At 52.6% G+C, this 27,795-nt stretch overlaps 44 non-coding genes across 44 annotated transcripts; 22 read left to right on the top strand and 22 right to left on the bottom strand.

Moving 5' to 3' along the window:
* Nucleotides 1-256: 256 nt before the first annotated feature.
* On the top strand, nt 257-328 carry Trnad-guc (transfer RNA aspartic acid (anticodon GUC)). Its single transcript has one exon. It is a non-coding gene; the product is annotated as a tRNA-Asp (tRNA).
* A 206-nt stretch (nt 329-534) lies between these two features.
* Nucleotides 535-606, bottom strand: Trnam-cau (transfer RNA methionine (anticodon CAU)). The gene has a single exon. It is a non-coding gene; the product is annotated as a tRNA-Met (tRNA).
* Nucleotides 607-1,536: 930 nt separating this feature from the next.
* On the top strand, nt 1,537-1,608 carry Trnad-guc (transfer RNA aspartic acid (anticodon GUC)). The gene has a single exon. It is a non-coding gene; the product is annotated as a tRNA-Asp (tRNA).
* A 206-nt stretch (nt 1,609-1,814) lies between these two features.
* Trnam-cau (transfer RNA methionine (anticodon CAU)) lies at nt 1,815-1,886 on the bottom strand. Its single transcript has one exon. It is a non-coding gene; the product is annotated as a tRNA-Met (tRNA).
* Nucleotides 1,887-2,816: 930 nt separating this feature from the next.
* Nucleotides 2,817-2,888, top strand: Trnad-guc (transfer RNA aspartic acid (anticodon GUC)). The gene has a single exon. It is a non-coding gene; the product is annotated as a tRNA-Asp (tRNA).
* A 206-nt stretch (nt 2,889-3,094) lies between these two features.
* On the bottom strand, nt 3,095-3,166 carry Trnam-cau (transfer RNA methionine (anticodon CAU)). The gene has a single exon. It is a non-coding gene; the product is annotated as a tRNA-Met (tRNA).
* A 930-nt stretch (nt 3,167-4,096) lies between these two features.
* On the top strand, nt 4,097-4,168 carry Trnad-guc (transfer RNA aspartic acid (anticodon GUC)). The gene has a single exon. It is a non-coding gene; the product is annotated as a tRNA-Asp (tRNA).
* Nucleotides 4,169-4,374: 206 nt separating this feature from the next.
* Nucleotides 4,375-4,446, bottom strand: Trnam-cau (transfer RNA methionine (anticodon CAU)). The gene has a single exon. It is a non-coding gene; the product is annotated as a tRNA-Met (tRNA).
* A 930-nt stretch (nt 4,447-5,376) lies between these two features.
* Trnad-guc (transfer RNA aspartic acid (anticodon GUC)) lies at nt 5,377-5,448 on the top strand. The gene has a single exon. It is a non-coding gene; the product is annotated as a tRNA-Asp (tRNA).
* A 206-nt stretch (nt 5,449-5,654) lies between these two features.
* Nucleotides 5,655-5,726, bottom strand: Trnam-cau (transfer RNA methionine (anticodon CAU)). The gene has a single exon. It is a non-coding gene; the product is annotated as a tRNA-Met (tRNA).
* Nucleotides 5,727-6,656: 930 nt separating this feature from the next.
* On the top strand, nt 6,657-6,728 carry Trnad-guc (transfer RNA aspartic acid (anticodon GUC)). The gene has a single exon. It is a non-coding gene; the product is annotated as a tRNA-Asp (tRNA).
* Nucleotides 6,729-6,934: 206 nt separating this feature from the next.
* Trnam-cau (transfer RNA methionine (anticodon CAU)) lies at nt 6,935-7,006 on the bottom strand. The gene has a single exon. It is a non-coding gene; the product is annotated as a tRNA-Met (tRNA).
* A 930-nt stretch (nt 7,007-7,936) lies between these two features.
* Nucleotides 7,937-8,008, top strand: Trnad-guc (transfer RNA aspartic acid (anticodon GUC)). Its single transcript has one exon. It is a non-coding gene; the product is annotated as a tRNA-Asp (tRNA).
* A 206-nt stretch (nt 8,009-8,214) lies between these two features.
* Nucleotides 8,215-8,286, bottom strand: Trnam-cau (transfer RNA methionine (anticodon CAU)). Its single transcript has one exon. It is a non-coding gene; the product is annotated as a tRNA-Met (tRNA).
* Nucleotides 8,287-9,216: 930 nt separating this feature from the next.
* Nucleotides 9,217-9,288, top strand: Trnad-guc (transfer RNA aspartic acid (anticodon GUC)). The gene has a single exon. It is a non-coding gene; the product is annotated as a tRNA-Asp (tRNA).
* A 206-nt stretch (nt 9,289-9,494) lies between these two features.
* Nucleotides 9,495-9,566, bottom strand: Trnam-cau (transfer RNA methionine (anticodon CAU)). Its single transcript has one exon. It is a non-coding gene; the product is annotated as a tRNA-Met (tRNA).
* Nucleotides 9,567-10,496: 930 nt separating this feature from the next.
* Trnad-guc (transfer RNA aspartic acid (anticodon GUC)) lies at nt 10,497-10,568 on the top strand. Its single transcript has one exon. It is a non-coding gene; the product is annotated as a tRNA-Asp (tRNA).
* A 206-nt stretch (nt 10,569-10,774) lies between these two features.
* On the bottom strand, nt 10,775-10,846 carry Trnam-cau (transfer RNA methionine (anticodon CAU)). The gene has a single exon. It is a non-coding gene; the product is annotated as a tRNA-Met (tRNA).
* Nucleotides 10,847-11,776: 930 nt separating this feature from the next.
* On the top strand, nt 11,777-11,848 carry Trnad-guc (transfer RNA aspartic acid (anticodon GUC)). Its single transcript has one exon. It is a non-coding gene; the product is annotated as a tRNA-Asp (tRNA).
* A 206-nt stretch (nt 11,849-12,054) lies between these two features.
* Nucleotides 12,055-12,126, bottom strand: Trnam-cau (transfer RNA methionine (anticodon CAU)). Its single transcript has one exon. It is a non-coding gene; the product is annotated as a tRNA-Met (tRNA).
* A 930-nt stretch (nt 12,127-13,056) lies between these two features.
* Nucleotides 13,057-13,128, top strand: Trnad-guc (transfer RNA aspartic acid (anticodon GUC)). Its single transcript has one exon. It is a non-coding gene; the product is annotated as a tRNA-Asp (tRNA).
* A 206-nt stretch (nt 13,129-13,334) lies between these two features.
* Nucleotides 13,335-13,406, bottom strand: Trnam-cau (transfer RNA methionine (anticodon CAU)). The gene has a single exon. It is a non-coding gene; the product is annotated as a tRNA-Met (tRNA).
* Nucleotides 13,407-14,336: 930 nt separating this feature from the next.
* Nucleotides 14,337-14,408, top strand: Trnad-guc (transfer RNA aspartic acid (anticodon GUC)). The gene has a single exon. It is a non-coding gene; the product is annotated as a tRNA-Asp (tRNA).
* Nucleotides 14,409-14,614: 206 nt separating this feature from the next.
* On the bottom strand, nt 14,615-14,686 carry Trnam-cau (transfer RNA methionine (anticodon CAU)). Its single transcript has one exon. It is a non-coding gene; the product is annotated as a tRNA-Met (tRNA).
* A 930-nt stretch (nt 14,687-15,616) lies between these two features.
* Nucleotides 15,617-15,688, top strand: Trnad-guc (transfer RNA aspartic acid (anticodon GUC)). Its single transcript has one exon. It is a non-coding gene; the product is annotated as a tRNA-Asp (tRNA).
* Nucleotides 15,689-15,894: 206 nt separating this feature from the next.
* Nucleotides 15,895-15,966, bottom strand: Trnam-cau (transfer RNA methionine (anticodon CAU)). Its single transcript has one exon. It is a non-coding gene; the product is annotated as a tRNA-Met (tRNA).
* Nucleotides 15,967-16,896: 930 nt separating this feature from the next.
* Nucleotides 16,897-16,968, top strand: Trnad-guc (transfer RNA aspartic acid (anticodon GUC)). Its single transcript has one exon. It is a non-coding gene; the product is annotated as a tRNA-Asp (tRNA).
* A 206-nt stretch (nt 16,969-17,174) lies between these two features.
* Nucleotides 17,175-17,246, bottom strand: Trnam-cau (transfer RNA methionine (anticodon CAU)). The gene has a single exon. It is a non-coding gene; the product is annotated as a tRNA-Met (tRNA).
* A 930-nt stretch (nt 17,247-18,176) lies between these two features.
* On the top strand, nt 18,177-18,248 carry Trnad-guc (transfer RNA aspartic acid (anticodon GUC)). Its single transcript has one exon. It is a non-coding gene; the product is annotated as a tRNA-Asp (tRNA).
* Nucleotides 18,249-18,454: 206 nt separating this feature from the next.
* On the bottom strand, nt 18,455-18,526 carry Trnam-cau (transfer RNA methionine (anticodon CAU)). The gene has a single exon. It is a non-coding gene; the product is annotated as a tRNA-Met (tRNA).
* A 930-nt stretch (nt 18,527-19,456) lies between these two features.
* Nucleotides 19,457-19,528, top strand: Trnad-guc (transfer RNA aspartic acid (anticodon GUC)). The gene has a single exon. It is a non-coding gene; the product is annotated as a tRNA-Asp (tRNA).
* A 206-nt stretch (nt 19,529-19,734) lies between these two features.
* Trnam-cau (transfer RNA methionine (anticodon CAU)) lies at nt 19,735-19,806 on the bottom strand. The gene has a single exon. It is a non-coding gene; the product is annotated as a tRNA-Met (tRNA).
* Nucleotides 19,807-20,736: 930 nt separating this feature from the next.
* Trnad-guc (transfer RNA aspartic acid (anticodon GUC)) lies at nt 20,737-20,808 on the top strand. Its single transcript has one exon. It is a non-coding gene; the product is annotated as a tRNA-Asp (tRNA).
* Nucleotides 20,809-21,014: 206 nt separating this feature from the next.
* On the bottom strand, nt 21,015-21,086 carry Trnam-cau (transfer RNA methionine (anticodon CAU)). Its single transcript has one exon. It is a non-coding gene; the product is annotated as a tRNA-Met (tRNA).
* Nucleotides 21,087-22,016: 930 nt separating this feature from the next.
* Nucleotides 22,017-22,088, top strand: Trnad-guc (transfer RNA aspartic acid (anticodon GUC)). The gene has a single exon. It is a non-coding gene; the product is annotated as a tRNA-Asp (tRNA).
* A 206-nt stretch (nt 22,089-22,294) lies between these two features.
* Trnam-cau (transfer RNA methionine (anticodon CAU)) lies at nt 22,295-22,366 on the bottom strand. The gene has a single exon. It is a non-coding gene; the product is annotated as a tRNA-Met (tRNA).
* A 933-nt stretch (nt 22,367-23,299) lies between these two features.
* Nucleotides 23,300-23,371, top strand: Trnad-guc (transfer RNA aspartic acid (anticodon GUC)). Its single transcript has one exon. It is a non-coding gene; the product is annotated as a tRNA-Asp (tRNA).
* Nucleotides 23,372-23,577: 206 nt separating this feature from the next.
* Nucleotides 23,578-23,649, bottom strand: Trnam-cau (transfer RNA methionine (anticodon CAU)). The gene has a single exon. It is a non-coding gene; the product is annotated as a tRNA-Met (tRNA).
* Nucleotides 23,650-24,580: 931 nt separating this feature from the next.
* On the top strand, nt 24,581-24,652 carry Trnad-guc (transfer RNA aspartic acid (anticodon GUC)). Its single transcript has one exon. It is a non-coding gene; the product is annotated as a tRNA-Asp (tRNA).
* A 206-nt stretch (nt 24,653-24,858) lies between these two features.
* On the bottom strand, nt 24,859-24,930 carry Trnam-cau (transfer RNA methionine (anticodon CAU)). The gene has a single exon. It is a non-coding gene; the product is annotated as a tRNA-Met (tRNA).
* Nucleotides 24,931-25,860: 930 nt separating this feature from the next.
* Trnad-guc (transfer RNA aspartic acid (anticodon GUC)) lies at nt 25,861-25,932 on the top strand. The gene has a single exon. It is a non-coding gene; the product is annotated as a tRNA-Asp (tRNA).
* A 206-nt stretch (nt 25,933-26,138) lies between these two features.
* On the bottom strand, nt 26,139-26,210 carry Trnam-cau (transfer RNA methionine (anticodon CAU)). The gene has a single exon. It is a non-coding gene; the product is annotated as a tRNA-Met (tRNA).
* A 930-nt stretch (nt 26,211-27,140) lies between these two features.
* Trnad-guc (transfer RNA aspartic acid (anticodon GUC)) lies at nt 27,141-27,212 on the top strand. Its single transcript has one exon. It is a non-coding gene; the product is annotated as a tRNA-Asp (tRNA).
* Nucleotides 27,213-27,419: 207 nt separating this feature from the next.
* Nucleotides 27,420-27,491, bottom strand: Trnam-cau (transfer RNA methionine (anticodon CAU)). The gene has a single exon. It is a non-coding gene; the product is annotated as a tRNA-Met (tRNA).
* Nucleotides 27,492-27,795: the final 304 nt, after the last annotated feature.

Genomic DNA, 27,795 nt, shown 5'->3' with positions numbered 1-27,795 from the left:
GTATTTGTGGCCACCACTGGTTTGCAGCAAAGTGAATATGGCTAATTGAGAGCGTTTGGCTGTAGCCCCAGTGGCGCAATTGGTTAGCGCACGGTACTTATAAGGCAGTAGCCGTGAGCAATGCCGGGGTTGTAATTCGAGCCTCACCTGGGGCATACTTTTATGTCGTAACAGCTGACAGCATCTGGAGGCTAGATTTCAGATGTATCAGCTACGCCAACAAGTTTAATGTGCATTATATGCGGTAGGTGCGTCTTCCTCGGTAGTATAGTGGTTAGTATCCCCGCCTGTCACGCGGGAGACCGGGGTTCGATTCCCCGCCGGGGAGGCGCGACTTTTATCTCACAAATCTGCTCGAGTGTTGCGCGTGTGGGGTGGAAGAGCATTAACTTTGCCATTAACTTGCTGCAAAATGCTACATCGTAGGAAGTAGTTCTCGCATTCCTCACACTTTCTAATTATGGGGTTCGCTGTTAATGCCGACTCTCCACGCGTAGTAATCGATCTCGACACAATCAGCAAAAGATATAATTTTAGCAGAGCGTGGTTTCGATCCACGGACCTCTGGGTTATGGGCCCAGCACGCTTCCACTGCGCCACTCTGCTGTGTGGGGGTGTTCTAGCTCTTCGTCACATCACGTGGGACACTTGGACAGTGTTGTCTGCGTGGCTTTCACACGCGTACATTTAATTGCGCAACATCTCCTACAGCTCTCAGCTTGACTTGTCTCGACTTTGCTCGACTGACGCTACGCTGACGCTTGCAGGCAGCGGCATTTACCACCATCACCTCGACATGCAGCTGCGAGATGCACAGGAATAACACTGCACTCCTCGATGCGGCGACATACGAAATCCACTGCCGAGCTGCGCGTTGGCAACTAACAAAATGCCGACCGTGCCAGGATCAGAAGCTGGAATCTTCCGATCCGTTGTCAGACGCGTTATCCCTTGCGCCATAGGGCCACGGACTGTGTCTCGTTCTACGAGACAAGTGCACCTCTCTAAGAAACGTGTTCTTCAGGGCTCTGCAAGCTCCCAAGGAAGGCACTTCTCGTCCAGCGGCGTGGTCGCGGTGCGCTTGCAGAGCTTGGACCTTGCCACATATCTGCGCCCGCTGTTCGACAGGTAGCAGGAGGCAAGGCGCGCGTTTTTCTGCGTTTTTTCGTTGACTAGAGGCAGTTGATGTGCATGTAAGCGTAGCATATGAAACACGAATAGCACGAAGCATTCGTAGTTAGGTGCCAAAGTCGCAGTGTGGCCGCAGGTGGCGATCGTATGTATTTGTGGCCACCACTGGTTTGCAGCAAAGTGAATATGGCTAATTGAGAGCGTTTGGCTGTAGCCCCAGTGGCGCAATTGGTTAGCGCACGGTACTTATAAGGCAGTAGCCGTGAGCAATGCCGGGGTTGTAATTCGAGCCTCACCTGGGGCATACTTTTATGTCGTAACAGCTGACAGCATCTGGAGGCTAGATTTCAGATGTATCAGCTACGCCAACAAGTTTAATGTGCATTATATGCGGTAGGTGCGTCTTCCTCGGTAGTATAGTGGTTAGTATCCCCGCCTGTCACGCGGGAGACCGGGGTTCGATTCCCCGCCGGGGAGGCGCGACTTTTATCTCACAAATCTGCTCGAGTGTTGCGCGTGTGGGGTGGAAGAGCATTAACTTTGCCATTAACTTGCTGCAAAATGCTACATCGTAGGAAGTAGTTCTCGCATTCCTCACACTTTCTAATTATGGGGTTCGCTGTTAATGCCGACTCTCCACGCGTAGTAATCGATCTCGACACAATCAGCAAAAGATATAATTTTAGCAGAGCGTGGTTTCGATCCACGGACCTCTGGGTTATGGGCCCAGCACGCTTCCACTGCGCCACTCTGCTGTGTGGGGGTGTTCTAGCTCTTCGTCACATCACGTGGGACACTTGGACAGTGTTGTCTGCGTGGCTTTCACACGCGTACATTTAATTGCGCAACATCTCCTACAGCTCTCAGCTTGACTTGTCTCGACTTTGCTCGACTGACGCTACGCTGACGCTTGCAGGCAGCGGCATTTACCACCATCACCTCGACATGCAGCTGCGAGATGCACAGGAATAACACTGCACTCCTCGATGCGGCGACATACGAAATCCACTGCCGAGCTGCGCGTTGGCAACTAACAAAATGCCGACCGTGCCAGGATCAGAAGCTGGAATCTTCCGATCCGTTGTCAGACGCGTTATCCCTTGCGCCATAGGGCCACGGACTGTGTCTCGTTCTACGAGACAAGTGCACCTCTCTAAGAAACGTGTTCTTCAGGGCTCTGCAAGCTCCCAAGGAAGGCACTTCTCGTCCAGCGGCGTGGTCGCGGTGCGCTTGCAGAGCTTGGACCTTGCCACATATCTGCGCCCGCTGTTCGACAGGTAGCAGGAGGCAAGGCGCGCGTTTTTCTGCGTTTTTTCGTTGACTAGAGGCAGTTGATGTGCATGTAAGCGTAGCATATGAAACACGAATAGCACGAAGCATTCGTAGTTAGGTGCCAAAGTCGCAGTGTGGCCGCAGGTGGCGATCGTATGTATTTGTGGCCACCACTGGTTTGCAGCAAAGTGAATATGGCTAATTGAGAGCGTTTGGCTGTAGCCCCAGTGGCGCAATTGGTTAGCGCACGGTACTTATAAGGCAGTAGCCGTGAGCAATGCCGGGGTTGTAATTCGAGCCTCACCTGGGGCATACTTTTATGTCGTAACAGCTGACAGCATCTGGAGGCTAGATTTCAGATGTATCAGCTACGCCAACAAGTTTAATGTGCATTATATGCGGTAGGTGCGTCTTCCTCGGTAGTATAGTGGTTAGTATCCCCGCCTGTCACGCGGGAGACCGGGGTTCGATTCCCCGCCGGGGAGGCGCGACTTTTATCTCACAAATCTGCTCGAGTGTTGCGCGTGTGGGGTGGAAGAGCATTAACTTTGCCATTAACTTGCTGCAAAATGCTACATCGTAGGAAGTAGTTCTCGCATTCCTCACACTTTCTAATTATGGGGTTCGCTGTTAATGCCGACTCTCCACGCGTAGTAATCGATCTCGACACAATCAGCAAAAGATATAATTTTAGCAGAGCGTGGTTTCGATCCACGGACCTCTGGGTTATGGGCCCAGCACGCTTCCACTGCGCCACTCTGCTGTGTGGGGGTGTTCTAGCTCTTCGTCACATCACGTGGGACACTTGGACAGTGTTGTCTGCGTGGCTTTCACACGCGTACATTTAATTGCGCAACATCTCCTACAGCTCTCAGCTTGACTTGTCTCGACTTTGCTCGACTGACGCTACGCTGACGCTTGCAGGCAGCGGCATTTACCACCATCACCTCGACATGCAGCTGCGAGATGCACAGGAATAACACTGCACTCCTCGATGCGGCGACATACGAAATCCACTGCCGAGCTGCGCGTTGGCAACTAACAAAATGCCGACCGTGCCAGGATCAGAAGCTGGAATCTTCCGATCCGTTGTCAGACGCGTTATCCCTTGCGCCATAGGGCCACGGACTGTGTCTCGTTCTACGAGACAAGTGCACCTCTCTAAGAAACGTGTTCTTCAGGGCTCTGCAAGCTCCCAAGGAAGGCACTTCTCGTCCAGCGGCGTGGTCGCGGTGCGCTTGCAGAGCTTGGACCTTGCCACATATCTGCGCCCGCTGTTCGACAGGTAGCAGGAGGCAAGGCGCGCGTTTTTCTGCGTTTTTTCGTTGACTAGAGGCAGTTGATGTGCATGTAAGCGTAGCATATGAAACACGAATAGCACGAAGCATTCGTAGTTAGGTGCCAAAGTCGCAGTGTGGCCGCAGGTGGCGATCGTATGTATTTGTGGCCACCACTGGTTTGCAGCAAAGTGAATATGGCTAATTGAGAGCGTTTGGCTGTAGCCCCAGTGGCGCAATTGGTTAGCGCACGGTACTTATAAGGCAGTAGCCGTGAGCAATGCCGGGGTTGTAATTCGAGCCTCACCTGGGGCATACTTTTATGTCGTAACAGCTGACAGCATCTGGAGGCTAGATTTCAGATGTATCAGCTACGCCAACAAGTTTAATGTGCATTATATTCGGTAGGTGCGTCTTCCTCGGTAGTATAGTGGTTAGTATCCCCGCCTGTCACGCGGGAGACCGGGGTTCGATTCCCCGCCGGGGAGGCGCGACTTTTATCTCACAAATCTGCTCGAGTGTTGCGCGTGTGGGGTGGAAGAGCATTAACTTTGCCATTAACTTGCTGCAAAATGCTACATCGTAGGAAGTAGTTCTCGCATTCCTCACACTTTCTAATTATGGGGTTCGCTGTTAATGCCGACTCTCCACGCGTAGTAATCGATCTCGACACAATCAGCAAAAGATATAATTTTAGCAGAGCGTGGTTTCGATCCACGGACCTCTGGGTTATGGGCCCAGCACGCTTCCACTGCGCCACTCTGCTGTGTGGGGGTGTTCTAGCTCTTCGTCACATCACGTGGGACACTTGGACAGTGTTGTCTGCGTGGCTTTCACACGCGTACATTTAATTGCGCAACATCTCCTACAGCTCTCAGCTTGACTTGTCTCGACTTTGCTCGACTGACGCTACGCTGACGCTTGCAGGCAGCGGCATTTACCACCATCACCTCGACATGCAGCTGCGAGATGCACAGGAATAACACTGCACTCCTCGATGCGGCGACATACGAAATCCACTGCCGAGCTGCGCGTTGGCAACTAACAAAATGCCGACCGTGCCAGGATCAGAAGCTGGAATCTTCCGATCCGTTGTCAGACGCGTTATCCCTTGCGCCATAGGGCCACGGACTGTGTCTCGTTCTACGAGACAAGTGCACCTCTCTAAGAAACGTGTTCTTCAGGGCTCTGCAAGCTCCCAAGGAAGGCACTTCTCGTCCAGCGGCGTGGTCGCGGTGCGCTTGCAGAGCTTGGACCTTGCCACATATCTGCGCCCGCTGTTCGACAGGTAGCAGGAGGCAAGGCGCGCGTTTTTCTGCGTTTTTTCGTTGACTAGAGGCAGTTGATGTGCATGTAAGCGTAGCATATGAAACACGAATAGCACGAAGCATTCGTAGTTAGGTGCCAAAGTCGCAGTGTGGCCGCAGGTGGCGATCGTATGTATTTGTGGCCACCACTGGTTTGCAGCAAAGTGAATATGGCTAATTGAGAGCGTTTGGCTGTAGCCCCAGTGGCGCAATTGGTTAGCGCACGGTACTTATAAGGCAGTAGCCGTGAGCAATGCCGGGGTTGTAATTCGAGCCTCACCTGGGGCATACTTTTATGTCGTAACAGCTGACAGCATCTGGAGGCTAGATTTCAGATGTATCAGCTACGCCAACAAGTTTAATGTGCATTATATGCGGTAGGTGCGTCTTCCTCGGTAGTATAGTGGTTAGTATCCCCGCCTGTCACGCGGGAGACCGGGGTTCGATTCCCCGCCGGGGAGGCGCGATTTTTATCTCACAAATCTGCTCGAGTGTTGCGCGTGTGGGGTGGAAGAGCATTAACTTTGCCATTAACTTGCTGCAAAATGCTACATCGTAGGAAGTAGTTCTCGCATTCCTCACACTTTCTAATTATGGGGTTCGCTGTTAATGCCGACTCTCCACGCGTAGTAATCGATCTCGACACAATCAGCAAAAGATATAATTTTAGCAGAGCGTGGTTTCGATCCACGGACCTCTGGGTTATGGGCCCAGCACGCTTCCACTGCGCCACTCTGCTGTGTGGGGGTGTTCTAGCTCTTCGTCACATCACGTGGGACACTTGGACAGTGTTGTCTGCGTGGCTTTCACACGCGTACATTTAATTGCGCAACATCTCCTACAGCTCTCAGCTTGACTTGTCTCGACTTTGCTCGACTGACGCTACGCTGACGCTTGCAGGCAGCGGCATTTACCACCATCACCTCGACATGCAGCTGCGAGATGCACAGGAATAACACTGCACTCCTCGATGCGGCGACATACGAAATCCACTGCCGAGCTGCGCGTTGGCAACTAACAAAATGCCGACCGTGCCAGGATCAGAAGCTGGAATCTTCCGATCCGTTGTCAGACGCGTTATCCCTTGCGCCATAGGGCCACGGACTGTGTCTCGTTCTACGAGACAAGTGCACCTCTCTAAGAAACGTGTTCTTCAGGGCTCTGCAAGCTCCCAAGGAAGGCACTTCTCGTCCAGCGGCGTGGTCGCGGTGCGCTTGCAGAGCTTGGACCTTGCCACATATCTGCGCCCGCTGTTCGACAGGTAGCAGGAGGCAAGGCGCGCGTTTTTCTGCGTTTTTTCGTTGACTAGAGGCAGTTGATGTGCATGTAAGCGTAGCATATGAAACACGAATAGCACGAAGCATTCGTAGTTAGGTGCCAAAGTCGCAGTGTGGCCGCAGGTGGCGATCGTATGTATTTGTGGCCACCACTGGTTTGCAGCAAAGTGAATATGGCTAATTGAGAGCGTTTGGCTGTAGCCCCAGTGGCGCAATTGGTTAGCGCACGGTACTTATAAGGCAGTAGCCGTGAGCAATGCCGGGGTTGTAATTCGAGCCTCACCTGGGGCATACTTTTATGTCGTAACAGCTGACAGCATCTGGAGGCTAGATTTCAGATGTATCAGCTACGCCAACAAGTTTAATGTGCATTATATGCGGTAGGTGCGTCTTCCTCGGTAGTATAGTGGTTAGTATCCCCGCCTGTCACGCGGGAGACCGGGGTTCGATTCCCCGCCGGGGAGGCGCGACTTTTATCTCACAAATCTGCTCGAGTGTTGCGCGTGTGGGGTGGAAGAGCATTAACTTTGCCATTAACTTGCTGCAAAATGCTACATCGTAGGAAGTAGTTCTCGCATTCCTCACACTTTCTAATTATGGGGTTCGCTGTTAATGCCGACTCTCCACGCGTAGTAATCGATCTCGACACAATCAGCAAAAGATATAATTTTAGCAGAGCGTGGTTTCGATCCACGGACCTCTGGGTTATGGGCCCAGCACGCTTCCACTGCGCCACTCTGCTGTGTGGGGGTGTTCTAGCTCTTCGTCACATCACGTGGGACACTTGGACAGTGTTGTCTGCGTGGCTTTCACACGCGTACATTTAATTGCGCAACATCTCCTACAGCTCTCAGCTTGACTTGTCTCGACTTTGCTCGACTGACGCTACGCTGACGCTTGCAGGCAGCGGCATTTACCACCATCACCTCGACATGCAGCTGCGAGATGCACAGGAATAACACTGCACTCCTCGATGCGGCGACATACGAAATCCACTGCCGAGCTGCGCGTTGGCAACTAACAAAATGCCGACCGTGCCAGGATCAGAAGCTGGAATCTTCCGATCCGTTGTCAGACGCGTTATCCCTTGCGCCATAGGGCCACGGACTGTGTCTCGTTCTACGAGACAAGTGCACCTCTCTAAGAAACGTGTTCTTCAGGGCTCTGCAAGCTCCCAAGGAAGGCACTTCTCGTCCAGCGGCGTGGTCGCGGTGCGCTTGCAGAGCTTGGACCTTGCCACATATCTGCGCCCGCTGTTCGACAGGTAGCAGGAGGCAAGGCGCGCGTTTTTCTGCGTTTTTTCGTTGACTAGAGGCAGTTGATGTGCATGTAAGCGTAGCATATGAAACACGAATAGCACGAAGCATTCGTAGTTAGGTGCCAAAGTCGCAGTGTGGCCGCAGGTGGCGATCGTATGTATTTGTGGCCACCACTGGTTTGCAGCAAAGTGAATATGGCTAATTGAGAGCGTTTGGCTGTAGCCCCAGTGGCGCAATTGGTTAGCGCACGGTACTTATAAGGCAGTAGCCGTGAGCAATGCCGGGGTTGTAATTCGAGCCTCACCTGGGGCATACTTTTATGTCGTAACAGCTGACAGCATCTGGAGGCTAGATTTCAGATGTATCAGCTACGCCAACAAGTTTAATGTGCATTATATGCGGTAGGTGCGTCTTCCTCGGTAGTATAGTGGTTAGTATCCCCGCCTGTCACGCGGGAGACCGGGGTTCGATTCCCCGCCGGGGAGGCGCGACTTTTATCTCACAAATCTGCTCGAGTGTTGCGCGTGTGGGGTGGAAGAGCATTAACTTTGCCATTAACTTGCTGCAAAATGCTACATCGTAGGAAGTAGTTCTCGCATTCCTCACACTTTCTAATTATGGGGTTCGCTGTTAATGCCGACTCTCCACGCGTAGTAATCGATCTCGACACAATCAGCAAAAGATATAATTTTAGCAGAGCGTGGTTTCGATCCACGGACCTCTGGGTTATGGGCCCAGCACGCTTCCACTGCGCCACTCTGCTGTGTGGGGGTGTTCTAGCTCTTCGTCACATCACGTGGGACACTTGGACAGTGTTGTCTGCGTGGCTTTCACACGCGTACATTTAATTGCGCAACATCTCCTACAGCTCTCAGCTTGACTTGTCTCGACTTTGCTCGACTGACGCTACGCTGACGCTTGCAGGCAGCGGCATTTACCACCATCACCTCGACATGCAGCTGCGAGATGCACAGGAATAACACTGCACTCCTCGATGCGGCGACATACGAAATCCACTGCCGAGCTGCGCGTTGGCAACTAACAAAATGCCGACCGTGCCAGGATCAGAAGCTGGAATCTTCCGATCCGTTGTCAGACGCGTTATCCCTTGCGCCATAGGGCCACGGACTGTGTCTCGTTCTACGAGACAAGTGCACCTCTCTAAGAAACGTGTTCTTCAGGGCTCTGCAAGCTCCCAAGGAAGGCACTTCTCGTCCAGCGGCGTGGTCGCGGTGCGCTTGCAGAGCTTGGACCTTGCCACATATCTGCGCCCGCTGTTCGACAGGTAGCAGGAGGCAAGGCGCGCGTTTTTCTGCGTTTTTTCGTTGACTAGAGGCAGTTGATGTGCATGTAAGCGTAGCATATGAAACACGAATAGCACGAAGCATTCGTAGTTAGGTGCCAAAGTCGCAGTGTGGCCGCAGGTGGCGATCGTATGTATTTGTGGCCACCACTGGTTTGCAGCAAAGTGAATATGGCTAATTGAGAGCGTTTGGCTGTAGCCCCAGTGGCGCAATTGGTTAGCGCACGGTACTTATAAGGCAGTAGCCGTGAGCAATGCCGGGGTTGTAATTCGAGCCTCACCTGGGGCATACTTTTATGTCGTAACAGCTGACAGCATCTGGAGGCTAGATTTCAGATGTATCAGCTACGCCAACAAGTTTAATGTGCATTATATGCGGTAGGTGCGTCTTCCTCGGTAGTATAGTGGTTAGTATCCCCGCCTGTCACGCGGGAGACCGGGGTTCGATTCCCCGCCGGGGAGGCGCGACTTTTATCTCACAAATCTGCTCGAGTGTTGCGCGTGTGGGGTGGAAGAGCATTAACTTTGCCATTAACTTGCTGCAAAATGCTACATCGTAGGAAGTAGTTCTCGCATTCCTCACACTTTCTAATTATGGGGTTCGCTGTTAATGCCGACTCTCCACGCGTAGTAATCGATCTCGACACAATCAGCAAAAGATATAATTTTAGCAGAGCGTGGTTTCGATCCACGGACCTCTGGGTTATGGGCCCAGCACGCTTCCACTGCGCCACTCTGCTGTGTGGGGGTGTTCTAGCTCTTCGTCACATCACGTGGGACACTTGGACAGTGTTGTCTGCGTGGCTTTCACACGCGTACATTTAATTGCGCAACATCTCCTACAGCTCTCAGCTTGACTTGTCTCGACTTTGCTCGACTGACGCTACGCTGACGCTTGCAGGCAGCGGCATTTACCACCATCACCTCGACATGCAGCTGCGAGATGCACAGGAATAACACTGCACTCCTCGATGCGGCGACATACGAAATCCACTGCCGAGCTGCGCGTTGGCAACTAACAAAATGCCGACCGTGCCAGGATCAGAAGCTGGAATCTTCCGATCCGTTGTCAGACGCGTTATCCCTTGCGCCATAGGGCCACGGACTGTGTCTCGTTCTACGAGACAAGTGCACCTCTCTAAGAAACGTGTTCTTCAGGGCTCTGCAAGCTCCCAAGGAAGGCACTTCTCGTCCAGCGGCGTGGTCGCGGTGCGCTTGCAGAGCTTGGACCTTGCCACATATCTGCGCCCGCTGTTCGACAGGTAGCAGGAGGCAAGGCGCGCGTTTTTCTGCGTTTTTTCGTTGACTAGAGGCAGTTGATGTGCATGTAAGCGTAGCATATGAAACACGAATAGCACGAAGCATTCGTAGTTAGGTGCCAAAGTCGCAGTGTGGCCGCAGGTGGCGATCGTATGTATTTGTGGCCACCACTGGTTTGCAGCAAAGTGAATATGGCTAATTGAGAGCGTTTGGCTGTAGCCCCAGTGGCGCAATTGGTTAGCGCACGGTACTTATAAGGCAGTAGCCGTGAGCAATGCCGGGGTTGTAATTCGAGCCTCACCTGGGGCATACTTTTATGTCGTAACAGCTGACAGCATCTGGAGGCTAGATTTCAGATGTATCAGCTACGCCAACAAGTTTAATGTGCATTATATGCGGTAGGTGCGTCTTCCTCGGTAGTATAGTGGTTAGTATCCCCGCCTGTCACGCGGGAGACCGGGGTTCGATTCCCCGCCGGGGAGGCGCGACTTTTATCTCACAAATCTGCTCGAGTGTTGCGCGTGTGGGGTGGAAGAGCATTAACTTTGCCATTAACTTGCTGCAAAATGCTACATCGTAGGAAGTAGTTCTCGCATTCCTCACACTTTCTAATTATGGGGTTCGCTGTTAATGCCGACTCTCCACGCGTAGTAATCGATCTCGACACAATCAGCAAAAGATATAATTTTAGCAGAGCGTGGTTTCGATCCACGGACCTCTGGGTTATGGGCCCAGCACGCTTCCACTGCGCCACTCTGCTGTGTGGGGGTGTTCTAGCTCTTCGTCACATCACGTGGGACACTTGGACAGTGTTGTCTGCGTGGCTTTCACACGCGTACATTTAATTGCGCAACATCTCCTACAGCTCTCAGCTTGACTTGTCTCGACTTTGCTCGACTGACGCTACGCTGACGCTTGCAGGCAGCGGCATTTACCACCATCACCTCGACATGCAGCTGCGAGATGCACAGGAATAACACTGCACTCCTCGATGCGGCGACATACGAAATCCACTGCCGAGCTGCGCGTTGGCAACTAACAAAATGCCGACCGTGCCAGGATCAGAAGCTGGAATCTTCCGATCCGTTGTCAGACGCGTTATCCCTTGCGCCATAGGGCCACGGACTGTGTCTCGTTCTACGAGACAAGTGCACCTCTCTAAGAAACGTGTTCTTCAGGGCTCTGCAAGCTCCCAAGGAAGGCACTTCTCGTCCAGCGGCGTGGTCGCGGTGCGCTTGCAGAGCTTGGACCTTGCCACATATCTGCGCCCGCTGTTCGACAGGTAGCAGGAGGCAAGGCGCGCGTTTTTCTGCGTTTTTTCGTTGACTAGAGGCAGTTGATGTGCATGTAAGCGTAGCATATGAAACACGAATAGCACGAAGCATTCGTAGTTAGGTGCCAAAGTCGCAGTGTGGCCGCAGGTGGCGATCGTATGTATTTGTGGCCACCACTGGTTTGCAGCAAAGTGAATATGGCTAATTGAGAGCGTTTGGCTGTAGCCCCAGTGGCGCAATTGGTTAGCGCACGGTACTTATAAGGCAGTAGCCGTGAGCAATGCCGGGGTTGTAATTCGAGCCTCACCTGGGGCATACTTTTATGTCGTAACAGCTGACAGCATCTGGAGGCTAGATTTCAGATGTATCAGCTACGCCAACAAGTTTAATGTGCATTATATGCGGTAGGTGCGTCTTCCTCGGTAGTATAGTGGTTAGTATCCCCGCCTGTCACGCGGGAGACCGGGGTTCGATTCCCCGCCGGGGAGGCGCGACTTTTATCTCACAAATCTGCTCGAGTGTTGCGCGTGTGGGGTGGAAGAGCATTAACTTTGCCATTAACTTGCTGCAAAATGCTACATCGTAGGAAGTAGTTCTCGCATTCCTCACACTTTCTAATTATGGGGTTCGCTGTTAATGCCGACTCTCCACGCGTAGTAATCGATCTCGACACAATCAGCAAAAGATATAATTTTAGCAGAGCGTGGTTTCGATCCACGGACCTCTGGGTTATGGGCCCAGCACGCTTCCACTGCGCCACTCTGCTGTGTGGGGGTGTTCTAGCTCTTCGTCACATCACGTGGGACACTTGGACAGTGTTGTTTGCGTGGCTTTCACACGCGTACATTTAATTGCGCAACATCTCCTACAGCTCTCAGCTTGACTTGTCTCGACTTTGCTCGACTGACGCTACGCTGACGCTTGCAGGCAGCGGCATTTACCACCATCACCTCGACATGCAGCTGCGAGATGCACAGGAATAACACTGCACTCCTCGATGCGGCGACATACGAAATCCACTGCCGAGCTGCGCGTTGGCAACTAACAAAATGCCGACCGTGCCAGGATCAGAAGCTGGAATCTTCCGATCCGTTGTCAGACGCGTTATCCCTTGCGCCATAGGGCCACGGACTGTGTCTCGTTCTACGAGACAAGTGCACCTCTCTAAGAAACGTGTTCTTCAGGGCTCTGCAAGCTCCCAAGGAAGGCACTTCTCGTCCAGCGGCGTGGTCGCGGTGCGCTTGCAGAGCTTGGACCTTGCCACATATCTGCGCCCGCTGTTCGACAGGTAGCAGGAGGCAAGGCGCGCGTTTTTCTGCGTTTTTTCGTTGACTAGAGGCAGTTGATGTGCATGTAAGCGTAGCATATGAAACACGAATAGCACGAAGCATTCGTAGTTAGGTGCCAAAGTCGCAGTGTGGCCGCAGGTGGCGATCGTATGTATTTGTGGCCACCACTGGTTTGCAGCAAAGTGAATATGGCTAATTGAGAGCGTTTGGCTGTAGCCCCAGTGGCGCAATTGGTTAGCGCACGGTACTTATAAGGCAGTAGCCGTGAGCAATGCCGGGGTTGTAATTCGAGCCTCACCTGGGGCATACTTTTATGTCGTAACAGCTGACAGCATCTGGAGGCTAGATTTCAGATGTATCAGCTACGCCAACAAGTTTAATGTGCATTATATGCGGTAGGTGCGTCTTCCTCGGTAGTATAGTGGTTAGTATCCCCGCCTGTCACGCGGGAGACCGGGGTTCGATTCCCCGCCGGGGAGGCGCGACTTTTATCTCACAAATCTGCTCGAGTGTTGCGCGTGTGGGGTGGAAGAGCATTAACTTTGCCATTAACTTGCTGCAAAATGCTACATCGTAGGAAGTAGTTCTCGCATTCCTCACACTTTCTAATTATGGGGTTCGCTGTTAATGCCGACTCTCCACGCGTAGTAATCGATCTCGACACAATCAGCAAAAGATATAATTTTAGCAGAGCGTGGTTTCGATCCACGGACCTCTGGGTTATGGGCCCAGCACGCTTCCACTGCGCCACTCTGCTGTGTGGGGGTGTTCTAGCTCTTCGTCACATCACGTGGGACACTTGGACAGTGTTGTCTGCGTGGCTTTCACACGCGTACATTTAATTGCGCAACATCTCCTACAGCTCTCAGCTTGACTTGTCTCGACTTTGCTCGACTGACGCTACGCTGACGCTTGCAGGCAGCGGCATTTACCACCATCACCTCGACATGCAGCTGCGAGATGCACAGGAATAACACTGCACTCCTCGATGCGGCGACATACGAAATCCACTGCCGAGCTGCGCGTTGGCAACTAACAAAATGCCGACCGTGCCAGGATCAGAAGCTGGAATCTTCCGATCCGTTGTCAGACGCGTTATCCCTTGCGCCATAGGGCCACGGACTGTGTCTCGTTCTACGAGACAAGTGCACCTCTCTAAGAAACGTGTTCTTCAGGGCTCTGCAAGCTCCCAAGGAAGGCACTTCTCGTCCAGCGGCGTGGTCGCGGTGCGCTTGCAGAGCTTGGACCTTGCCACATATCTGCGCCCGCTGTTCGACAGGTAGCAGGAGGCAAGGCGCGCGTTTTTCTGCGTTTTTTCGTTGACTAGAGGCAGTTGATGTGCATGTAAGCGTAGCATATGAAACACGAATAGCACGAAGCATTCGTAGTTAGGTGCCAAAGTCGCAGTGTGGCCGCAGGTGGCGATCGTATGTATTTGTGGCCACCACTGGTTTGCAGCAAAGTGAATATGGCTAATTGAGAGCGTTTGGCTGTAGCCCCAGTGGCGCAATTGGTTAGCGCACGGTACTTATAAGGCAGTAGCCGTGAGCAATGCCGGGGTTGTAATTCGAGCCTCACCTGGGGCATACTTTTATGTCGTAACAGCTGACAGCATCTGGAGGCTAGATTTCAGATGTATCAGCTACGCCAACAAGTTTAATGTGCATTATATGCGGTAGGTGCGTCTTCCTCGGTAGTATAGTGGTTAGTATCCCCGCCTGTCACGCGGGAGACCGGGGTTCGATTCCCCGCCGGGGAGGCGCGACTTTTATCTCACAAATCTGCTCGAGTGTTGCGCGTGTGGGGTGGAAGAGCATTAACTTTGCCATTAACTTGCTGCAAAATGCTACATCGTAGGAAGTAGTTCTCGCATTCCTCACACTTTCTAATTATGGGGTTCGCTGTTAATGCCGACTCTCCACGCGTAGTAATCGATCTCGACACAATCAGCAAAAGATATAATTTTAGCAGAGCGTGGTTTCGATCCACGGACCTCTGGGTTATGGGCCCAGCACGCTTCCACTGCGCCACTCTGCTGTGTGGGGGTGTTCTAGCTCTTCGTCACATCACGTGGGACACTTGGACAGTGTTGTCTGCGTGGCTTTCACACGCGTACATTTAATTGCGCAACATCTCCTACAGCTCTCAGCTTGACTTGTCTCGACTTTGCTCGACTGACGCTACGCTGACGCTTGCAGGCAGCGGCATTTACCACCATCACCTCGACATGCAGCTGCGAGATGCACAGGAATAACACTGCACTCCTCGATGCGGCGACATACGAAATCCACTGCCGAGCTGCGCGTTGGCAACTAACAAAATGCCGACCGTGCCAGGATCAGAAGCTGGAATCTTCCGATCCGTTGTCAGACGCGTTATCCCTTGCGCCATAGGGCCACGGACTGTGTCTCGTTCTACGAGACAAGTGCACCTCTCTAAGAAACGTGTTCTTCAGGGCTCTGCAAGCTCCCAAGGAAGGCACTTCTCGTCCAGCGGCGTGGTCGCGGTGCGCTTGCAGAGCTTGGACCTTGCCACATATCTGCGCCCGCTGTTCGACAGGTAGCAGGAGGCAAGGCGCGCGTTTTTCTGCGTTTTTTCGTTGACTAGAGGCAGTTGATGTGCATGTAAGCGTAGCATATGAAACACGAATAGCACGAAGCATTCGTAGTTAGGTGCCAAAGTCGCAGTGTGGCCGCAGGTGGCGATCGTATGTATTTGTGGCCACCACTGGTTTGCAGCAAAGTGAATATGGCTAATTGAGAGCGTTTGGCTGTAGCCCCAGTGGCGCAATTGGTTAGCGCACGGTACTTATAAGGCAGTAGCCGTGAGCAATGCCGGGGTTGTAATTCGAGCCTCACCTGGGGCATACTTTTATGTCGTAACAGCTGACAGCATCTGGAGGCTAGATTTCAGATGTATCAGCTACGCCAACAAGTTTAATGTGCATTATATGCGGTAGGTGCGTCTTCCTCGGTAGTATAGTGGTTAGTATCCCCGCCTGTCACGCGGGAGACCGGGGTTCGATTCCCCGCCGGGGAGGCGCGACTTTTATCTCACAAATCTGCTCGAGTGTTGCGCGTGTGGGGTGGAAGAGCATTAACTTTGCCATTAACTTGCTGCAAAATGCTACATCGTAGGAAGTAGTTCTCGCATTCCTCACACTTTCTAATTATGGGGTTCGCTGTTAATGCCGACTCTCCACGCGTAGTAATCGATCTCGACACAATCAGCAAAAGATATAATTTTAGCAGAGCGTGGTTTCGATCCACGGACCTCTGGGTTATGGGCCCAGCACGCTTCCACTGCGCCACTCTGCTGTGTGGGGGTGTTCTAGCTCTTCGTCACATCACGTGGGACACTTGGACAGTGTTGTCTGCGTGGCTTTCACACGCGTACATTTAATTGCGCAACATCTCCTACAGCTCTCAGCTTGACTTGTCTCGACTTTGCTCGACTGACGCTACGCTGACGCTTGCAGGCAGCGGCATTTACCACCATCACCTCGACATGCAGCTGCGAGATGCACAGGAATAACACTGCACTCCTCGATGCGGCGACATACGAAATCCACTGCCGAGCTGCGCGTTGGCAACTAACAAAATGCCGACCGTGCCAGGATCAGAAGCTGGAATCTTCCGATCCGTTGTCAGACGCGTTATCCCTTGCGCCATAGGGCCACGGACTGTGTCTCGTTCTACGAGACAAGTGCACCTCTCTAAGAAACGTGTTCTTCAGGGCTCTGCAAGCTCCCAAGGAAGGCACTTCTCGTCCAGCGGCGTGGTCGCGGTGCGCTTGCAGAGCTTGGACCTTGCCACATATCTGCGCCCGCTGTTCGACAGGTAGCAGGAGGCAAGGCGCGCGTTTTTCTGCGTTTTTTCGTTGACTAGAGGCAGTTGATGTGCATGTAAGCGTAGCATATGAAACACGAATAGCACGAAGCATTCGTAGTTAGGTGCCAAAGTCGCAGTGTGGCCGCAGGTGGCGATCGTATGTATTTGTGGCCACCACTGGTTTGCAGCAAAGTGAATATGGCTAATTGAGAGCGTTTGGCTGTAGCCCCAGTGGCGCAATTGGTTAGCGCACGGTACTTATAAGGCAGTAGCCGTGAGCAATGCCGGGGTTGTAATTCGAGCCTCACCTGGGGCATACTTTTATGTCGTAACAGCTGACAGCATCTGGAGGCTAGATTTCAGATGTATCAGCTACGCCAACAAGTTTAATGTGCATTATATGCGGTAGGTGCGTCTTCCTCGGTAGTATAGTGGTTAGTATCCCCGCCTGTCACGCGGGAGACCGGGGTTCGATTCCCCGCCGGGGAGGCGCGACTTTTATCTCACAAATCTGCTCGAGTGTTGCGCGTGTGGGGTGGAAGAGCATTAACTTTGCCATTAACTTGCTGCAAAATGCTACATCGTAGGAAGTAGTTCTCGCATTCCTCACACTTTCTAATTATGGGGTTCGCTGTTAATGCCGACTCTCCACGCGTAGTAATCGATCTCGACACAATCAGCAAAAGATATAATTTTAGCAGAGCGTGGTTTCGATCCACGGACCTCTGGGTTATGGGCCCAGCACGCTTCCACTGCGCCACTCTGCTGTGTGGGGGTGTTCTAGCTCTTCGTCACATCACGTGGGACACTTGGACAGTGTTGTCTGCGTGGCTTTCACACGCGTACATTTAATTGCGCAACATCTCCTACAGCTCTCAGCTTGACTTGTCTCGACTTTGCTCGACTGACGCTACGCTGACGCTTGCAGGCAGCGGCATTTACCACCATCACCTCGACATGCAGCTGCGAGATGCACAGGAATAACACTGCACTCCTCGATGCGGCGACATACGAAATCCACTGCCGAGCTGCGCGTTGGCAACTAACAAAATGCCGACCGTGCCAGGATCAGAAGCTGGAATCTTCCGATCCGTTGTCAGACGCGTTATCCCTTGCGCCATAGGGCCACGGACTGTGTCTCGTTCTACGAGACAAGTGCACCTCTCTAAGAAACGTGTTCTTCAGGGCTCTGCAAGCTCCCAAGGAAGGCACTTCTCGTCCAGCGGCGTGGTCGCGGTGCGCTTGCAGAGCTTGGACCTTGCCACATATCTGCGCCCGCTGTTCGACAGGTAGCAGGAGGCAAGGCGCGCGTTTTTCTGCGTTTTTTCGTTGACTAGAGGCAGTTGATGTGCATGTAAGCGTAGCATATGAAACACGAATAGCACGAAGCATTCGTAGTTAGGTGCCAAAGTCGCAGTGTGGCCGCAGGTGGCGATCGTATGTATTTGTGGCCACCACTGGTTTGCAGCAAAGTGAATATGGCTAATTGAGAGCGTTTGGCTGTAGCCCCAGTGGCGCAATTGGTTAGCGCACGGTACTTATAAGGCAGTAGCCGTGAGCAATGCCGGGGTTGTAATTCGAGCCTCACCTGGGGCATACTTTTATGTCGTAACAGCTGACAGCATCTGGAGGCTAGATTTCAGATGTATCAGCTACGCCAACAAGTTTAATGTGCATTATATGCGGTAGGTGCGTCTTCCTCGGTAGTATAGTGGTTAGTATCCCCGCCTGTCACGCGGGAGACCGGGGTTCGATTCCCCGCCGGGGAGGCGCGACTTTTATCTCACAAATCTGCTCGAGTGTTGCGCGTGTGGGGTGGAAGAGCATTAACTTTGCCATTAACTTGCTGCAAAATGCTACATCGTAGGAAGTAGTTCTCGCATTCCTCACACTTTCTAATTATGGGGTTCGCTGTTAATGCCGACTCTCCACGCGTAGTAATCGATCTCGACACAATCAGCAAAAGATATAATTTTAGCAGAGCGTGGTTTCGATCCACGGACCTCTGGGTTATGGGCCCAGCACGCTTCCACTGCGCCACTCTGCTGTGTGGGGGTGTTCTAGCTCTTCGTCACATCACGTGGGACACTTGGACAGTGTTGTCTGCGTGGCTTTCACACGCGTACATTTAATTGCGCAACATCTCCTACAGCTCTCAGCTTGACTTGTCTCGACTTTGCTCGACTGACGCTACGCTGACGCTTGCAGGCAGCGGCATTTACCACCATCACCTCGACATGCAGCTGCGAGATGCACAGGAATAACACTGCACTCCTCGATGCGGCGACATACGAAATCCACTGCCGAGCTGCGCGTTGGCAACTAACAAAATGCCGACCGTGCCAGGATCAGAAGCTGGAATCTTCCGATCCGTTGTCAGACGCGTTATCCCTTGCGCCATAGGGCCACGGACTGTGTCTCGTTCTACGAGACAAGTGCACCTCTCTAAGAAACGTGTTCTTCAGGGCTCTGCAAGCTCCCAAGGAAGGCACTTCTCGTCCAGCGGCGTGGTCGCGGTGCGCTTGCAGAGCTTGGACCTTGCCACATATCTGCGCCCGCTGTTCGACAGGTAGCAGGAGGCAAGGCGCGCGTTTTTCTGCGTTTTTTCGTTGACTAGAGGCAGTTGATGTGCATGTAAGCGTAGCATATGAAACACGAATAGCACGAAGCATTCGTAGTTAGGTGCCAAAGTCGCAGTGTGGCCGCAGGTGGCGATCGTATGTATTTGTGGCCACCACTGGTTTGCAGCAAAGTGAATATGGCTAATTGAGAGCGTTTGGCTGTAGCCCCAGTGGCGCAATTGGTTAGCGCACGGTACTTATAAGGCAGTAGCCGTGAGCAATGCCGGGGTTGTAATTCGAGCCTCACCTGGGGCATACTTTTATGTCGTAACAGCTGACAGCATCTGGAGGCTAGATTTCAGATGTATCAGCTACGCCAACAAGTTTAATGTGCATTATATGCGGTAGGTGCGTCTTCCTCGGTAGTATAGTGGTTAGTATCCCCGCCTGTCACGCGGGAGACCGGGGTTCGATTCCCCGCCGGGGAGGCGCGACTTTTATCTCACAAATCTGCTCGAGTGTTGCGCGTGTGGGGTGGAAGAGCATTAACTTTGCCATTAACTTGCTGCAAAATGCTACATCGTAGGAAGTAGTTCTCGCATTCCTCACACTTTCTAATTATGGGGTTCGCTGTTAATGCCGACTCTCCACGCGTAGTAATCGATCTCGACACAATCAGCAAAAGATATAATTTTAGCAGAGCGTGGTTTCGATCCACGGACCTCTGGGTTATGGGCCCAGCACGCTTCCACTGCGCCACTCTGCTGTGTGGGGGTGTTCTAGCTCTTCGTCACATCACGTGGGACACTTGGACAGTGTTGTCTGCGTGGCTTTCACACGCGTACATTTAATTGCGCAACATCTCCTACAGCTCTCAGCTTGACTTGTCTCGACTTTGCTCGACTGACGCTACGCTGACGCTTGCAGGCAGCGGCATTTACCACCATCACCTCGACATGCAGCTGCGAGATGCACAGGAATAACACTGCACTCCTCGATGCGGCGACATACGAAATCCACTGCCGAGCTGCGCGTTGGCAACTAACAAAATGCCGACCGTGCCAGGATCAGAAGCTGGAATCTTCCGATCCGTTGTCAGACGCGTTATCCCTTGCGCCATAGGGCCACGGACTGTGTCTCGTTCTACGAGACAAGTGCACCTCTCTAAGAAACGTGTTCTTCAGGGCTCTGCAAGCTCCCAAGGAAGGCACTTCTCGTCCAGCGGCGTGGTCGCGGTGCGCTTGCAGAGCTTGGACCTTGCCACATATCTGCGCCCGCTGTTCGACAGGTAGCAGGAGGCAAGGCGCGCGTTTTTCTGCGTTTTTTCGTTGACTAGAGGCAGTTGATGTGCATGTAAGCGTAGCATATGAAACACGAATAGCACGAAGCATTCGTAGTTAGGTGCCAAAGTCGCAGTGTGGCCGCAGGTGGCGATCGTATGTATTTGTGGCCACCACTGGTTTGCAGCAAAGTGAATATGGCTAATTGAGAGCGTTTGGCTGTAGCCCCAGTGGCGCAATTGGTTAGCGCACGGTACTTATAAGGCAGTAGCCGTGAGCAATGCCGGGGTTGTAATTCGAGCCTCACCTGGGGCATACTTTTATGTCGTAACAGCTGACAGCATCTGGAGGCTAGATTTCAGATGTATCAGCTACGCCAACAAGTTTAATGTGCATTATATGCGGTAGGTGCGTCTTCCTCGGTAGTATAGTGGTTAGTATCCCCGCCTGTCACGCGGGAGACCGGGGTTCGATTCCCCGCCGGGGAGGCGCGACTTTTATCTCACAAATCTGCTCGAGTGTTGCGCGTGTGGGGTGGAAGAGCATTAACTTTGCCATTAACTTGCTGCAAAATGCTACATCGTAGGAAGTAGTTCTCGCATTCCTCACACTTTCTAATTATGGGGTTCGCTGTTAATGCCGACTCTCCACGCGTAGTAATCGATCTCGACACAATCAGCAAAAGATATAATTTTAGCAGAGCGTGGTTTCGATCCACGGACCTCTGGGTTATGGGCCCAGCACGCTTCCACTGCGCCACTCTGCTGTGTGGGGGTGTTCTAGCTCTTCGTCACATCACGTGGGACACTTGGACAGTGTTGTCTGCGTGGCTTTCACACGCGTACATTTAATTGCGCAACATCTCCTACAGCTCTCAGCTTGACTTGTCTCGACTTTGCTCGACTGACGCTACGCTGACGCTTGCAGGCAGCGGCATTTACCACCATCACCTCGACATGCAGCTGCGAGATGCACAGGAATAACACTGCACTCCTCGATGCGGCGACATACGAAATCCACTGCCGAGCTGCGCGTTGGCAACTAACAAAATGCCGACCGTGCCAGGATCAGAAGCTGGAATCTTCCGATCCGTTGTCAGACGCGTTATCCCTTGCGCCATAGGGCCACGGACTGTGTCTCGTTCTACGAGACAAGTGCACCTCTCTAAGAAACGTGTTCTTCAGGGCTCTGCAAGCTCCCAAGGAAGGCACTTCTCGTCCAGCGGCGTGGTCGCGGTGCGCTTGCAGAGCTTGGACCTTGCCACATATCTGCGCCCGCTGTTCGACAGGTAGCAGGAGGCAAGGCGCGCGTTTTTCTGCGTTTTTTCGTTGACTAGAGGCAGTTGATGTGCATGTAAGCGTAGCATATGAAACACGAATAGCACGAAGCATTCGTAGTTAGGTGCCAAAGTCGCAGTGTGGCCGCAGGTGGCGATCGTATGTATTTGTGGCCACCACTGGTTTGCAGCAAAGTGAATATGGCTAATTGAGAGCGTTTGGCTGTAGCCCCAGTGGCGCAATTGGTTAGCGCACGGTACTTATAAGGCAGTAGCCGTGAGCAATGCCGGGGTTGTAATTCGAGCCTCACCTGGGGCATACTTTTATGTCGTAACAGCTGACAGCATCTGGAGGCTAGATTTCAGATGTATCAGCTACGCCAACAAGTTTAATGTGCATTATATGCGGTAGGTGCGTCTTCCTCGGTAGTATAGTGGTTAGTATCCCCGCCTGTCACGCGGGAGACCGGGGTTCGATTCCCCGCCGGGGAGGCGCGACTTTTATCTCACAAATCTGCTCGAGTGTTGCGCGTGTGGGGTGGAAGAGCATTAACTTTGCCATTAACTTGCTGCAAAATGCTACATCGTAGGAAGTAGTTCTCGCATTCCTCACACTTTCTAATTATGGGGTTCGCTGTTAATGCCGACTCTCCACGCGTAGTAATCGATCTCGACACAATCAGCAAAAGATATAATTTTAGCAGAGCGTGGTTTCGATCCACGGACCTCTGGGTTATGGGCCCAGCACGCTTCCACTGCGCCACTCTGCTGTGTGGGGGTGTTCTAGCTCTTCGTCACATCACGTGGGACACTTGGACAGTGTTGTCTGCGTGGCTTTCACACGCGTACATTTAATTGCGCAACATCTCCTACAGCTCTCAGCTTGACTTGTCTCGACTTTGCTCGACTGACGCTACGCTGACGCTTGCAGGCAGCGGCATTTACCACCATCACCTCGACATGCAGCTGCGAGATGCACAGGAATAACACTGCACTCCTCGATGCGGCGACATACGAAATCCACTGCCGAGCTGCGCGTTGGCAACTAACAAAATGCCGACCGTGCCAGGATCAGAAGCTGGAATCTTCCGATCCGTTGTCAGACGCGTTATCCCTTGCGCCATAGGGCCACGGACTGTGTCTCGTTCTACGAGACAAGTGCACCTCTCTAAGAAACGTGTTCTTCAGGGCTCTGCAAGCTCCCAAGGAAGGCACTTCTCGTCCAGCGGCGTGGTCGCGGTGCGCTTGCAGAGCTTGGACCTTGCCACATATCTGCGCCCGCTGTTCGACAGGTAGCAGGAGGCAAGGCGCGCGTTTTTTCTGCGTTTTTTCGTTGACTAGAGGCAGTTGATGTGCATGTAAGCGTAGCATATGAAACACGAATAGCACGAAGCATTCGTAGTTAGGTGCCAAAGTCGCAGTGTGTGGCCGCAGGTGGCGATCGTATGTATTTGTGGCCACCACTGGTTTGCAGCAAAGTGAATATGGCTAATTGAGAGCGTTTGGCTGTAGCCCCAGTGGCGCAATTGGTTAGCGCACGGTACTTATAAGGCAGTAGCCGTGAGCAATGCCGGGGTTGTAATTCGAGCCTCACCTGGGGCATACTTTTATGTCGTAACAGCTGACAGCATCTGGAGGCTAGATTTCAGATGTATCAGCTACGCCAACAAGTTTAATGTGCATTATATGCGGTAGGTGCGTCTTCCTCGGTAGTATAGTGGTTAGTATCCCCGCCTGTCACGCGGGAGACCGGGGTTCGATTCCCCGCCGGGGAGGCGCGACTTTTATCTCACAAATCTGCTCGAGTGTTGCGCGTGTGGGGTGGAAGAGCATTAACTTTGCCATTAACTTGCTGCAAAATGCTACATCGTAGGAAGTAGTTCTCGCATTCCTCACACTTTCTAATTATGGGGTTCGCTGTTAATGCCGACTCTCCACGCGTAGTAATCGATCTCGACACAATCAGCAAAAGATATAATTTTAGCAGAGCGTGGTTTCGATCCACGGACCTCTGGGTTATGGGCCCAGCACGCTTCCACTGCGCCACTCTGCTGTGTGGGGGTGTTCTAGCTCTTCGTCACATCACGTGGGACACTTGGACAGTGTTGTCTGCGTGGCTTTCACACGCGTACATTTAATTGCGCAACATCTCCTACAGCTCTCAGCTTGACTTGTCTCGACTTTGCTCGACTGACGCTACGCTGACGCTTGCAGGCAGCGGCATTTACCACCATCACCTCGACATGCAGCTGCGAGATGCACAGGAATAACACTGCACTCCTCGATGCGGCGACATACGAAATCCACTGCCGAGCTGCGCGTTGGCAACTAACAAAATGCCGACCGTGCCAGGATCAGAAGCTGGAATCTTCCGATCCGTTGTCAGACGCGTTATCCCTTGCGCCATAGGGCCACGGACTGTGTCTCGTTCTACGAGACAAGTGCACCTCTCTAAGAAACGTGTTCTTCAGGGCTCTGCAAGCTCCCAAGGAAGGCACTTCTCGTCCAGCGGCGTGGTCGCGGTGCGCTTGCAGAGCTTGGACCTTGCCACATATCTGCGCCCGCTGTTCGACAGGTAGCAGGAGGCAAGGCGCGCGTTTTTCTGCGTTTTTTTCGTTGACTAGAGGCAGTTGATGTGCATGTAAGCGTAGCATATGAAACACGAATAGCACGAAGCATTCGTAGTTAGGTGCCAAAGTCGCAGTGTGGCCGCAGGTGGCGATCGTATGTATTTGTGGCCACCACTGGTTTGCAGCAAAGTGAATATGGCTAATTGAGAGCGTTTGGCTGTAGCCCCAGTGGCGCAATTGGTTAGCGCACGGTACTTATAAGGCAGTAGCCGTGAGCAATGCCGGGGTTGTAATTCGAGCCTCACCTGGGGCATACTTTTATGTCGTAACAGCTGACAGCATCTGGAGGCTAGATTTCAGATGTATCAGCTACGCCAACAAGTTTAATGTGCATTATATGCGGTAGGTGCGTCTTCCTCGGTAGTATAGTGGTTAGTATCCCCGCCTGTCACGCGGGAGACCGGGGTTCGATTCCCCGCCGGGGAGGCGCGACTTTTATCTCACAAATCTGCTCGAGTGTTGCGCGTGTGGGGTGGAAGAGCATTAACTTTGCCATTAACTTGCTGCAAAATGCTACATCGTAGGAAGTAGTTCTCGCATTCCTCACACTTTCTAATTATGGGGTTCGCTGTTAATGCCGACTCTCCACGCGTAGTAATCGATCTCGACACAATCAGCAAAAGATATAATTTTAGCAGAGCGTGGTTTCGATCCACGGACCTCTGGGTTATGGGCCCAGCACGCTTCCACTGCGCCACTCTGCTGTGTGGGGGTGTTCTAGCTCTTCGTCACATCACGTGGGACACTTGGACAGTGTTGTCTGCGTGGCTTTCACACGCGTACATTTAATTGCGCAACATCTCCTACAGCTCTCAGCTTGACTTGTCTCGACTTTGCTCGACTGACGCTACGCTGACGCTTGCAGGCAGCGGCATTTACCACCATCACCTCGACATGCAGCTGCGAGATGCACAGGAATAACACTGCACTCCTCGATGCGGCGACATACGAAATCCACTGCCGAGCTGCGCGTTGGCAACTAACAAAATGCCGACCGTGCCAGGATCAGAAGCTGGAATCTTCCGATCCGTTGTCAGACGCGTTATCCCTTGCGCCATAGGGCCACGGACTGTGTCTCGTTCTACGAGACAAGTGCACCTCTCTAAGAAACGTGTTCTTCAGGGCTCTGCAAGCTCCCAAGGAAGGCACTTCTCGTCCAGCGGCGTGGTCGCGGTGCGCTTGCAGAGCTTGGACCTTGCCACATATCTGCGCCCGCTGTTCGACAGGTAGCAGGAGGCAAGGCGCGCGTTTTTCTGCGTTTTTTCGTTGACTAGAGGCAGTTGATGTGCATGTAAGCGTAGCATATGAAACACGAATAGCACGAAGCATTCGTAGTTAGGTGCCAAAGTCGCAGTGTGGCCGCAGGTGGCGATCGTATGTATTTGTGGCCACCACTGGTTTGCAGCAAAGTGAATATGGCTAATTGAGAGCGTTTGGCTGTAGCCCCAGTGGCGCAATTGGTTAGCGCACGGTACTTATAAGGCAGTAGCCGTGAGCAATGCCGGGGTTGTAATTCGAGCCTCACCTGGGGCATACTTTTATGTCGTAACAGCTGACAGCATCTGGAGGCTAGATTTCAGATGTATCAGCTACGCCAACAAGTTTAATGTGCATTATATGCGGTAGGTGCGTCTTCCTCGGTAGTATAGTGGTTAGTATCCCCGCCTGTCACGCGGGAGACCGGGGTTCGATTCCCCGCCGGGGAGGCGCGACTTTTATCTCACAAATCTGCTCGAGTGTTGCGCGTGTGGGGTGGAAGAGCATTAACTTTGCCATTAACTTGCTGCAAAATGCTACATCGTAGGAAGTAGTTCTCGCATTCCTCACACTTTCTAATTATGGGGTTCGCTGTTAATGCCGACTCTCCACGCGTAGTAATCGATCTCGACACAATCAGCAAAAGATATAATTTTAGCAGAGCGTGGTTTCGATCCACGGACCTCTGGGTTATGGGCCCAGCACGCTTCCACTGCGCCACTCTGCTGTGTGGGGGTGTTCTAGCTCTTCGTCACATCACGTGGGACACTTGGACAGTGTTGTCTGCGTGGCTTTCACACGCGTACATTTAATTGCGCAACATCTCCTACAGCTCTCAGCTTGACTTGTCTCGACTTTGCTCGACTGACGCTACGCTGACGCTTGCAGGCAGCGGCATTTACCACCATCACCTCGACATGCAGCTGCGAGATGCACAGGAATAACACTGCACTCCTCGATGCGGCGACATACGAAATCCACTGCCGAGCTGCGCGTTGGCAACTAACAAAATGCCGACCGTGCCAGGATCAGAAGCTGGAATCTTCCGATCCGTTGTCAGACGCGTTATCCCTTGCGCCATAGGGCCACGGACTGTGTCTCGTTCTACGAGACAAGTGCACCTCTCTAAGAAACGTGTTCTTCAGGGCTCTGCAAGCTCCCAAGGAAGGCACTTCTCGTCCAGCGGCGTGGTCGCGGTGCGCTTGCAGAGCTTGGACCTTGCCACATATCTGCGCCCGCTGTTCGACAGGTAGCAGGAGGCAAGGCGCGCGTTTTTCTGCGTTTTTTCGTTGACTAGAGGCAGTTGATGTGCATGTAAGCGTAGCATATGAAACACGAATAGCACGAAGCATTCGTAGTTAGGTGCCAAAGTCGCAGTGTGGCCGCAGGTGGCGATCGTATGTATTTGTGGCCACCACTGGTTTGCAGCAAAGTGAATATGGCTAATTGAGAGCGTTTGGCTGTAGCCCCAGTGGCGCAATTGGTTAGCGCACGGTACTTATAAGGCAGTAGCCGTGAGCAATGCCGGGGTTGTAATTCGAGCCTCACCTGGGGCATACTTTTATGTCGTAACAGCTGACAGCATCTGGAGGCTAGATTTCAGATGTATCAGCTACGCCAACAAGTTTAATGTGCATTATATGCGGTAGGTGCGTCTTCCTCGGTAGTATAGTGGTTAGTATCCCCGCCTGTCACGCGGGAGACCGGGGTTCGATTCCCCGCCGGGGAGGCGCGACTTTTATCTCACAAATCTGCTCGAGTGTTGCGCGTGTGGGGTGGAAGAGCATTAACTTTGCCATTAACTTGCTGCAAAATGCTACATCGTAGGAAGTAGTTCTCGCATTCCTCACACTTTCTAATTATGGGGTTCGCTGTTAATGCCGACTCCTCCACGCGTAGTAATCGATCTCGACACAATCAGCAAAAGATATAATTTTAGCAGAGCGTGGTTTCGATCCACGGACCTCTGGGTTATGGGCCCAGCACGCTTCCACTGCGCCACTCTGCTGTGTGGGGGTGTTCTAGCTCTTCGTCACATCACGTGGGACACTTGGACAGTGTTGTCTGCGTGGCTTTCACACGCGTACATTTAATTGCGCAACATCTCCTACAGCTCTCAGCTTGACTTGTCTCGACTTTGCTCGACTGACGCTACGCTGACGCTTGCAGGCAGCGGCATTTACCACCATCACCTCGACATGCAGCTGCGAGATGCACAGGAATAACACTGCACTCCTCGATGCGGCGACATACGAAATCCACTGCCGAGCTGCGCGTTGGCAACTAACAAAATGCAACACGCGATCTAGTGT

The sequence above is a fragment of the Schistocerca gregaria genome, unplaced genomic scaffold (assembly GCF_023897955.1).
Source record: "Schistocerca gregaria isolate iqSchGreg1 unplaced genomic scaffold, iqSchGreg1.2 ptg000795l, whole genome shotgun sequence".
NCBI classification, from domain to species: Eukaryota; Metazoa; Arthropoda; class Insecta; order Orthoptera; family Acrididae; genus Schistocerca; species Schistocerca gregaria.
The sequence above is the reverse complement of the archived record's forward strand: the minus strand, read 5'-3'. Positions and strand labels throughout refer to the sequence as shown.